Below are 10,595 nucleotides of genomic sequence, written 5' to 3' on the forward strand. Positions count from 1 at the left end.
TCCTCGGTTTCTGGTGACCCAGGTAAGGGCCTTCTTAATGCAATAGACTCCTCAGCCCCCTCTTGCAGCCTGGGATCTGTGCCACCTCCTTTGCGCCTCTCCTCTCAGGATACTGAGGCAGTGGGAGGGACGGGAGTCGGCCTCAGGGGGGCTCCTCTCCCCGGCTGAGGCTCGGCCTCGGCCTCCTCCAAGCCGGGAGGATCCGCCGTCTGCGCCCGCCGGCAGGGGGAGGGGGAGGGTTATTTTTACCTCCCTCCAGGCAGCCGGGGCGACAGGAAGCGAGCGCGCAGCCCGCCAGATGTGGGGAGCCAGACAGCTGGGAGCAGCCACAGCTGGACTGGCGGCCGGCTGGGGGCGGGGGGAGGCAGGGTGTGCAGAGGGCGGATCCCAGGCTCAGGTCCCCCCTTTGTTCCCGGCCGCCCCAGCCTCCCCTCTGAGGTCCCCCCTCACTCCCATCCCCGCTTGCTCATCTCAGGGGTGACCTCGCTGTCCCCCATCTCTGCGCTAGTGTCCCCGGTGCTCATGGGCTCTCGGGAATCGGGCGGAGAGGGGACCCTGCTTCTAGCCCCGGGGACCCCCTGGTCCCAGCAGAGTGAGGAGTGGAAGGGGGAGACAGCCCCTCGCCGGCCCTGCCTGCCACCGCCATTGTTTACCCGTCGGCTGCCTCCTAGGAAACTTAACCCGCCCGCGGTAATTTTATTTGGGAACTTCGGCCAGTTGCCATAGCAACCCCCAGTGACGTCAGAGGGGCTGGGGCCCGAAATCCCCGGGAAAGGGGGGATGGGTTTAGGGGGGGAGACCCCCCAGGAGGGACCCTCATTAACCCTGCGGCTGCCGGGCCCCAGTCAGAGGGGAGATGGCAGCCAGATGCGACACCTCTTGGGCGCCCCCATTCTGGCCCGGTGCCAAGTTAGGGTGGCCGGCCAGGCCCTGATGTCATCCAGTGCTGGGTGGGTGGTGAGTCAGTCCTCGGGTGGGGACTGGGCCAGGCCTGGGGGGCTCTTCCTATCTGACTCACCCCTCCCCCAGCACCCTGATGGACCTTGCCCTGGGGATTTCAGGCACCTGGCTGGGGGTCCCCATAGATCCCTGGGGTCTCTCTGCTGCTCTGAACTGTAGGTAGGTAGGCAAGGGCTTTTCTGGTTCTCTCAACACCAGTTTGGTGGGATCGAATGAAAGGGTTAGTGTCAGTGAACTGGGGCCACCACACAATGTCCTTCCCCGGATGTGGGGAGTGGCTGGTGTCCTAGTGAGGGGGCAGGTGGTGGGATCCCAGCTCAGTCCATAACACAGCCTGTCACCAGGGTGACGGGAGGCAGGGGCCCTGACTGGCAAGGAGGAGCAGAGCACCAGCCTGGGGCTGGGCTGGGAGGAGCCACCCTAACCACAGTGACGTGGGACTTCCTCGGCAGGGCCTGTTTGATGTCTCTGTGTGCAGCGTTGCCATGGGGCCAGGCAGGCGGCCCTGCGTATGAGCCGGGGTGGCCTACAGGGTGACTGAGTCTGTCAGGGTCCTTTGACCCAGCTCCCCCAACCCAGGTGTGCATGACTGCGTAACCCTGGCGTACCTATGTGAACATGCTCATCCAGCTTTGACCCCGCCTCAGGCCCTGGACCAGGAAGGACATGGTGCAGCTCATCTCTGAATCTCATAACAACTGCAAAAGGCACATTTTCAGTCCCATTTTACAGATAAACTGAGGCTCAGAGAGGTGTGATTACTTGGCCAAAGACATCCAGCTAGAAGCTGGGGAGCAAAAATTGGAAACTTAGTTTTTCCACTCTGCTTCCCGCCCCCCACCATCACACTGGTCTCCTCACTGTTTCTCAAATACTCCAGGAACTTCCTGCCTCAGGGCCTTTGCACTGGCTGTTCCCTCTCTACCTGAAACTCTCTTCCTCCAGATGTCTGCATGGCTTCTCCCTTGCCTCCTGTAAATCTTTGTTCAAATGTCACCTCCTCCTCAGGGTAGCCTTTCCTGACCTGGCCCCCACCACCTCCCTCCTCATCTCCTTTGCCCCCTTCTATTCTCTCCCTAACACATACCATACCACCCAACACACCATGTGTCTTTATACCTGTCTATTTATTGTGTATTTCCCCATAGATGTGGACTCCATGAGGGCAGGGTTTTTTTTCTGGCTTGTTCTCTGCTGTGTTCCCAGTGCCCAGAACAGCACCTGGCACACAGCAGGCACTCAAGAATGTTTGAAGAATGAACAAATGGGCGTGTGTGTATGCCCTGTGCCACTTGACCGCTTGGCCTGGTCTCACCCTGGCCCTGTCCTCTCACCCCTCCCTGTCATTACAAAGGATCAGTTGGCCACATTGGAGAGCTCCGATCCCTGTTGGCTGCTGTCCCTGGGTAAATTGGCCGGCTCAGGACCAGGGTGTGTGTGTGTGTAGGGGGCAAATGTCAGGAATCCAGATGGAGGGCTGAGGGCACCGGGAGGACCCTCCAAACTTGGGCTGAGGGAGGCTGAGCTGTGGGGGTCCAAGCCACTTGCAGGGAAACGGCAGAATGGCTTACATGGGCTCAGGGCCTTTGGCACGGGTATCCCTGGAGGCCATCGTGGAGGAGGCATTTCCCCTAAATGTGTGCCCGACTGGACTAATAAGGAGAGGAGGATGGTTCTGGATGGGAGACCTTGCCCTGCGGTGTAAAGGTAGTGTTCTGGAGGGGTGGCGTGGAGGGGGTGCCCCACTGTAATTTAGTTGCTGTATGCTTCTGGAATGGTGTGTGTGTGTGTGTGTGTGTGTGTGTGTGTGTGTGTCTCCACAGGAAGACTCTGGACCCTGGGAACTCCATTCCCCTGTTTGTAGCTGCTCAGGAAGCCATGTGGCGAGTGCCCCACCCCCTCTGGGCCCCACCCTGAGTCGGGGAATTCTGTGCCACCCCAAATCTCCCCCTGGGGCCCCACAGGCGGTTCTGCCCCCTCCTGCCCCAACCTGCCAGATCCTGCAGCCTGGGCCAGCCTGCCCCTTGGGCCCCAGAGAGAAGAAAGACCCAGGAGCCCCCAGGGCTGGGCCCCATGGGATAGTAGCTAGGTGTGGCTTCTGCCCCTCTCTCCGCAATCCCACCAAGATCCAAAGTAGGAGCCTGTTGAGCTGTACTGAGGAAATGAGGGACTCTGGAGGAATTCTGGGGTGCAAAGTGACCCAGAGGCACCCAACCAGCTCCTCCAGTCTTCTGCCTGGGTCTGCTGCTGGGTCGCCCCCTCCCCACCCCAGCTTTAGTCTTATTGCCTGGGAAGTGGGGTGGTGAAGGATCTGACCCCCAGCCCTAATTATATGACTTTGGAAATGTTGGAGCGGGGTAGGGTGGGAGAAAAACCGTCTCCCATAGCAATGCTCACACAGATCTGGGAAGGGTCCTCTGGCAGCAGAAACTTGCTGTGGCATCGTGGTGGTGGTGGTGGTGGTCTGGAGGCCATTGGCCCCAGTCCCATCTTGGAGAGGGCAAAGTGGCATCCAGGCATGCCCAAGGAGGCTGGCTTGGCATCAGAGGGCACCCCACCCCCCCTTTGCTGAGTTTTGTTCCCGGCCCCCCACCTGGGCACAGGGCCAGGCCCCAAGGCAGGGCCCCGTCCTGGGGAACAATGCCTCCGTGTTCCTCCTCCCAGTGGAGGGGAGGTCGGTGGAGGATGAGGTGGGACAGACACGCATGCAGGGAAGGAGGGAGGGATCCAGGGAGGGCCTCTCTCCCAGGGATACTTCAGGAGCTGGGGAGTTTCCCAGAGGCCCTGGGTGTGTGCCGGGAAGCCTGAGGGGGGAGGGGACCTAGACCAGGGACCACCTGGACTGGGGTCAGAAAGTCTTCAATGGCAGCAGGAGAGGGTTGGGTGGGATAAAAGGAGGGACTTCCTGAGGCTAAAGAACGCACTGTGGAACTGGAAAGAGTGGGGATTCGTGTTTGGCAGAATCCCAGAATACCCAGGCACATGCCCTCCCAGGGAAGGGAGGGGTCCGCGGTGGCAGTGTGACACCCATGCCCCCTCCATCTCCCCTCCCCTTGTCTGCGGCCTCCTGGGTTTCTCTCCCTGCCTAGGGCAGGACCTAGGCCAAGAGGAGTTTCGGAGGTGCGATGTGAATTAGGACCCCTGCTCCCGCCCTATCCCAGCAGGAAGAGCCTTCGCTGAAAAACTGGGGCTAGACCCCAAGTCCAGGACCCAGAGGGAGGAGTTGGGCTGAGTATGGGGCCCAGGAAGAGTTGGGACAAGGGAGGAGAAAGTTGGGGCTGAGTTGGGGACGGGACAGAGTTGGGGGACCGGAGAAACAAAGTGGGGGCGGACCGGCTCCGGGGGCACATGACGGCGGCGCCCGCCCCGCCCCGCGCCCGCCCCCTGCCCGGCCGCGGGGGAGGAGACGGGGAGGTTTTAAAAGCGATTCGACCCCGCGGCGGGCCGGCCAGTGAGTGGGATGGAGCGCGGTCGGCGGCCGCCCCCGGCTCGTTTCGGCCCCGCCGCCCGCCCGCCTGTGTCTCCGCCGGCCGGGCCGGGGCGGCGGCCGGAGCCCCGAGTGCCGGCTCCCCTCCCCCGTGGGTGAGTCGGGGAGGGAACCGGGAGGGAGGCGGCGGCGCCGTGGTGGCGGCGGCAACTTTTCCGCGCCGGACTCTGGGGCTGAGTGGGGGTGCGCCCGGCGGGTCCGCCGGCCCTTGGCGAGGGGGAGGGCGCCGCCCCGCGCCCCGCCGCCGGTGGCTGGGGGAGGACCGCGGGGCCCGTGTATCTGGTGGTGGCGGCGACGGAGTCCCGGGGCGCCCCCTACAGAGCGGGGGAAGGGCGGCCCACCTCTACCCCGTCCCCTGGGACCCGCCGCGGCCCCCCCCCCCAACCACTCCCCCCCCAGGAGACTCCTGCGAGTGTGGTGGGGAGGACCGGTCCCAACGCGACCGGCGCAGGTCGAGGTGGGCAGGAGTTGGCCGCAGGGTGGGAGGGTATGTGCCTCGCTTGGGGTGGAGGGAATGGCCTCTGGGGGTGCATGTCTGGGCTTTGTAGGTCGGGGTCTCCCAGAGTTCTGTGGATGCGGGTGGGAGACAGTGGTTCAAGTTTTTGACATGTCAGCCAGTGAGTGAGGGGAAGGCCTTCCACAGAGGAGAGGGCTGGGGCCCAGCAGTACAGCCTGGGCTTAGGAGGACTTGGGGGACCCTCTCCTCCCTTCCCACTCCTGGCCCAGTGGAGAAGGGCTCATTCATAGGAAGGGGGCCAGGTTTGGGAGATTCCTGGAGGGCTGACTCCCCAGCCCTGTGTAGCTTGGGGTCCCCGTGCCCTCGGGAGGCAGGAAGAGGGTGAAAGGACCCAGACTGAACTCTGACCCCTTCATCCTAGCCCCAGACTGACCTCTGACCCCAGCACCGGACTTGACTGCTACCAAAGCCCCCAGCCGTACGCTGACTGTCCTATGCAACCCAGCCAGGCCCAGACCCAGTGAGTGGCCTCTTGAATGCCTTGGAGGTGCAGTTGGCTCCCTGTCACCTGTCCCCTCTGCCCCAGCCCCAACCAGCTGCCTGTCCATGGCTGGTGGTATATGAGGGTGAGGCTGGGATGTGTGGGACCCTTGGCAGGAGGGGTGTCCTCTGGCAGCCCTGCCCATGCCAGCCCGAGCTGGAGGGCAGTACCCAACAGGTGCCCAGGCTTAGAGGCGAGGTGATGTAGGACACACCCTGTCCGCTCGCCCACGCACCCTGCCCGGGCCAGCCGGTGCGCATGTGTTCACATGCCACCGTCCTGGGAAGGCATGGGCCCTAGGGCCTGGTGCCAGCTCTGTCCTAGCGCCCAGGGGGCACCCATTGCCCTCTGTCCTTGCAGGATGTCCTCTGGGAGCTCCCTCAAGACCCCAACGGGCAAGTCTTGTCTGTGGGCCTGGAGGGGGCCCTAAAATAGCTGCTAGCCTGGCTCGGGGCTGGCACGCGAGCACATGCGTGACAGGGCGTGTCTGGGGGGTCGGGCCTGTCTGTGCTGGCCCAGCCTCTGAGTCTCGCAGACCCTTGCTCACTGGAAAGAAACAGCAGAGGCGGATGCTCCAGGGGTCCTCCCCGGGACCCCCCTACCAACCTCTGCCTGTTGTAAGTGGAGGCCAGATGTTCTGTGCAGGCCGCAGCTGCGGGGCAAACCCCTGACCCATTTGCAGTCACAGGGTCACTGGCCCCATGGGTGCAGTGGGATGACCTGTTCTCTGGGGGCCCAGGTGATGCTTTGATATACCGTAAGGCATTTTTCAGAGTTTGCCCTTCACTTTGGGAGGCTGGGTGGGGAAGTCTGTTCGAAGTGAAGGACACCGCAAGGAACCCTGGGCGGTCTGAAGAAAACTCCTTCCGGCCCCTCTCTGGGCTGGCTGGCTGGCCCTTTCCCACTTTGGATACACTTTATGCCAGGATCAGGCCTGGCTTTTCCTTAGACTTCCCGCATGACCTTGGGCCTGCTTCTGAATCCTCTGGGCCTCAGTTTCTCCATCTGTATATGGGAAGCATTGGGACAAATGAGTGGAGGGAAGTGTGTGCTTCCCTTCCCTGTCCTGAGCCCTCACTTTCAGATCACTTGGAGGGCACTCTGGCCACCTTCCCTCCTGCCATTGGGTGTCCTGTGTGAACACAGAGGTGCGCCTGGGGAAAGGCCGGTCCCCCGGGAAGGACGTACTCGGAAGCCAGTGGGTGTGGGTGTGTGAGAATCCTTGGGCAGAGGACACCGCCATGCTGGGCACAGCTGAGTCATGCTGCAGCGGCGCCTTGCCCCAGGGTGCTGGAGCTGGCGTCGCCCTGGGTGTGGTCACTGAGCTGTGGCCCTGGGCAGAGCAGGCCTGGGTGGTCTGGGATGGGGTCCTGGATGGTGAGGGGCCAGGGAACTGACTTCTGAGATGCTAAAGCCCCTTGGCCTCTCTCTGGCCTTGGTCAGGCGTCATCGTCCAGGACCATGGTCACCCACACCCTGAGAATACCTTGGGGAGCCAAGGAATCCTGACCTTTGGGCCTGGGAATTGTCGGGGTGCTATAGGAGGGGGACAGGGTCTGGAAGCCAACAACTGCCTTCAAGGCCATTGGCCCCCAAAAGGCAGGCCAGGAGGCCAGGACGAGGGTAAGGCCGAGACGGACCTGGCAGTAGGGTGTACCCCTCAGTAAAGGGCCCAAAGTGTGGCTATCAGGGGTCCCCTGGGAATTCTGTGACTGGTCCGAGGGGGAGTAAAGTTGAAGGCAGGGGTTGGAGCGTGGCGTGGCTGGGCACCATGGGGGCTGGGATGTGACTTGCACGGTTCCCCTATTTATAACAAGTGATTCAGTCCTCACTTACTCACCCCTTCCTGAGCCTGCCCCCCTCCCCCGAGCCCTGGGTGGGCAGCGGGGCCCACCCACTTACCAGTGCCCTGCCTCCCTCCAGCCGGGCGCCAACCTCTGAGGGCTGCCCATCGGGCCGGTTGTTATGGTGGCCACGTTGGGCCGGGGGTGAGGGGTGGGGGGCGGGTGGTCAGGCGGCACTTGGCTGGGCAGCCCAGGTTAGCGGCTGGCTCGGGGCCTGGCCTCGGGAGCCTCTGCGGAGAGTCTGGGCCCATTAGGCAAAGCGTTAGTGACAGGCTGGGAGGGCGGGCAGCAGCAGCGGGCAGGGCGGGGCCTGCAGCCCTTGGTATTTTCCGATCCCAGCTGCTCTGAGAGGGTGGAAAGTATTTGGGGACCAGGCTTGGGGGCGGTGGTGGTGGCGCCCCCGGCGGAAGCTGCCCCTGATTCATTCTTGGAGCATGGGGTTGGCGGGGGGGCAGGCATTACAGAGTATGTCTCACGAGTCCACGCCCTGTCTGCAGAGCGTACTCAGACATACATCCATACATCCATCCATCCATCGGTGTGGCCTGGGGCCTGCTGTGCTCCCTGGGCCCAGGGCCCTTCCTCCCCACAATGCCTCCAGCTGCCAGGAGCTTGGCCCTCCTTGGACACCATCTCCCCAGAGCCTGAGAGACACGCCTATGGTAACGGGGGCCCTGCTTCTGGGCACCTGCATGACGGTGCCCCCTCCACTCGAGAACCAGGCCTTTTGCGCCTGCGGGGATGGGGAGTGGCCTTGGCCCCAGCCCGGGGCTCTGTGCAGGGGAAACCCCACAGGAAACGGGCCTGGCCAAATGGCCGCCCTTCCCGTTCTCGTCCCTGGGACACGAATGTGCTGTCTCACTTCCGGAGGCGGCCCAGGGAGGCTGGCCGCCCTGCGGGGCCTTGTCTGCTCCCGGTTGGTGCCCCTAAACCTTGAGGGAACAGGGCTGGGCTAGGGCCCGACGGTAAAGCGGGTGGCCGGTGTGTATGTATGTGTGTATGGAGGAGGCACAGAGCAGGACACCTCACTCCACCTGTGTCTCCCAGTGGTGGCCACCACCTACCAGATCTGGACGCTGGGGTCCTACCCGTGTGCAGCGTCTTCCGTGCCATCATCCTTCCTGTTTATGCCTGGTGAATGGTGACAGAGTAGCCCCATCCTAATTACACACAGCACTCGCGGGATCCTTACCATGACATTATCCCTGCTTTGCCGATGGGGAGACGGAGGCCCAGAGAGACTGAGTGACTTGAGAGTCACCCAGCTGGGAAGCTGCAGAGCCAGGGTTCATATGCAGCTGGACTGGCTCCAGAGCTGGATCTCCTAGCCGCAGGGCTCTCATCACACGGGAGGTCTCTGTTTACTGAACACAGGGCTGGCTTCATGGGCATGTGACCTGTGCCATTCACAGGGTCACCCGCCACTGAGAAGGACCTGGAGCTTGGGTTCATGCTCTGCTGTCGTCTTGAGATTCTTAATTTGTGAACAGGGGGCCCCAAGTCTTCATTTTGCACCGAGTCCCACAAGTTCTATAGGTGGTCTCGGTGCTAGGTACTTGCTAGGCAGCACTCTTGGTGAAACCTCACCATGCTATGTGGTAGAGACTCTTGGCTCCATTCTACAGATGGGGAGACTGAGGCTCGGAGGGCATTTGGGAAACTGCCGAGCTGGAATTTGCACCTCGAGCCTGGGTCCGGTGCTCTGGGGGCGTGCGTGCCTCGGGGGAGACCTGGGCGCCCGCTGCCAGCATCCGCTCACTCTGGTGGGGTGCGGGCTGAGGCCTGACCACCAAGGAGACAGGGCCACACGGGGTGGCCCTGGTGGTTTCCTCCTGCCCTTCAGGCTTCTAGGAAGTGGCGCCAGCTGGGGTGAGATCACTTCCTCACCCTCCTGCCCGCCACCCCCTCAGCTTCCTCTCCCCGTGGCCCCAGTTAGCCTGCCCAGGGCTCAGTGGTGAGGAAAGGGAGGGGGGACCTGGCTCTGGGAGCTCCTGCAGGCTCCTTGGCTGAAAGTGACCCTCTGGGTGTCTCTACCTCTCTGGGCCCGGGAGGCATGGCTGGGGCTGGGGGTATCCTGCCTGGTGGTCTAGCTCTCTTTAGTGGCTGCTGCACGTGGGGAAAAATGGCTTCCCTGCAAGACCTCAAAGGATGGCAGCAAGTGGGGACCTGGAGGGCAGATGTCCTCAAATCTCATTACCTCCTTTTGTCTCTCCTAGGTGCCAGCTGCTGGCCCTGCCCGGTGCCCCCCCACCCCTGTGCCATGGCCGGCTGGGGTTCCTGGGGATGGGATTTGCTGCCTGTCACAAATCACATTGCCAGGGATTTCCAACCGACCCTGAGCCCTGCCTCTGGGGCCACCGCTGTCACTGCTTCCGCTGAGGACACTGACCCAGGGATGGGGATGGGGTGGCAGAGAGGCCTCCGCCGCCTGCGTCTGGCCTGGGGAGCAGGGCTTAGCTGCTTGTGAGCAGGTCCACAGCAAGTCGTGTTCACAGTGGCTAAGTTCCGCCCCCCGGGGCCCCGCCTCCTCTGGCCCTGCCACCTCTCCCCTCCGCCTGCCTGTCCGACCTCCGGGCCTCCCTGGGCTCTGCCTCCCGTGCCTACTGAGCTGAAACACAGTTGATTTGTGCAGACTGGCTCAGTTCAGCAGGAACAGGAGTCAAGCCCCCTTGGAGTCTTCGGCCCCCGCCTGCCTTGGGTGGGCCATTCGCCTCCTGTGAGAAGAGATGAGGACCCTGCCCTGGACCTGTGTCTGGAGGAGGAACCTGGGGACGAGTGGAGCCTGGGATGGGATGGGTCAACCCTGCTGTCTGCTGCAGGCCCCCTCCTCCAGTTCTGCACTTGGGGACCCTCACACAGTCCCATCTCAGGCTGGGCTGTGTTCCCAGGGAGGATGGGTAGGCAGGCGGGTGGCCAGCCTTTCCATGAAAAAAGGAGGCCAGCTGTGTCCCCGCCTGGCCGACCCTCGGCCCCTCCTCTCCCAAGCTTGGTTGGGGGATGGCTGGCTCGCATCTTCCCAGCAGTCAGTTACCCAAGAGGAAGCTGCCTTGGGCCCCCAGACCGTTAAATGCCAACTCCAGGCTTCCGGAACCAGGCTGGCCTGACCTGAACCTGCCTGCCCCCTTCTCCCTGGGCCTGCGGCTTCCTAACTTGGGGGGGAGGAGCCATGACACCCTCCTGGCAAGTGGGGCAGGGAATGAGGTCCCTGTGGGCCCAAAGGACACAAACAGGCCCGCTCAGTCCTTGGGTGGTCCCAGGGCATGGATGCATTGAGACTTTGTCCATCATCAGATGGAATGGGGCTCT

The 10,595-nt window shown here is 62.9% G+C and overlaps 1 pseudogene; it reads left to right on the plus strand.

The window, feature by feature from the left end:
* The first annotated feature begins 6,686 nt into the window (after positions 1–6,686).
* Positions 6,687–9,499, plus strand: LOC117195672 (uncharacterized; annotated as a pseudogene).
* The last annotated feature ends 1,096 nt before the right edge of the window (positions 9,500–10,595 follow it).

This window comes from Orcinus orca, chromosome 3 (genome assembly GCF_937001465.1).
Source record: "Orcinus orca chromosome 3, mOrcOrc1.1, whole genome shotgun sequence".
Taxonomy (NCBI): Eukaryota; Metazoa; Chordata; class Mammalia; order Artiodactyla; family Delphinidae; genus Orcinus; species Orcinus orca.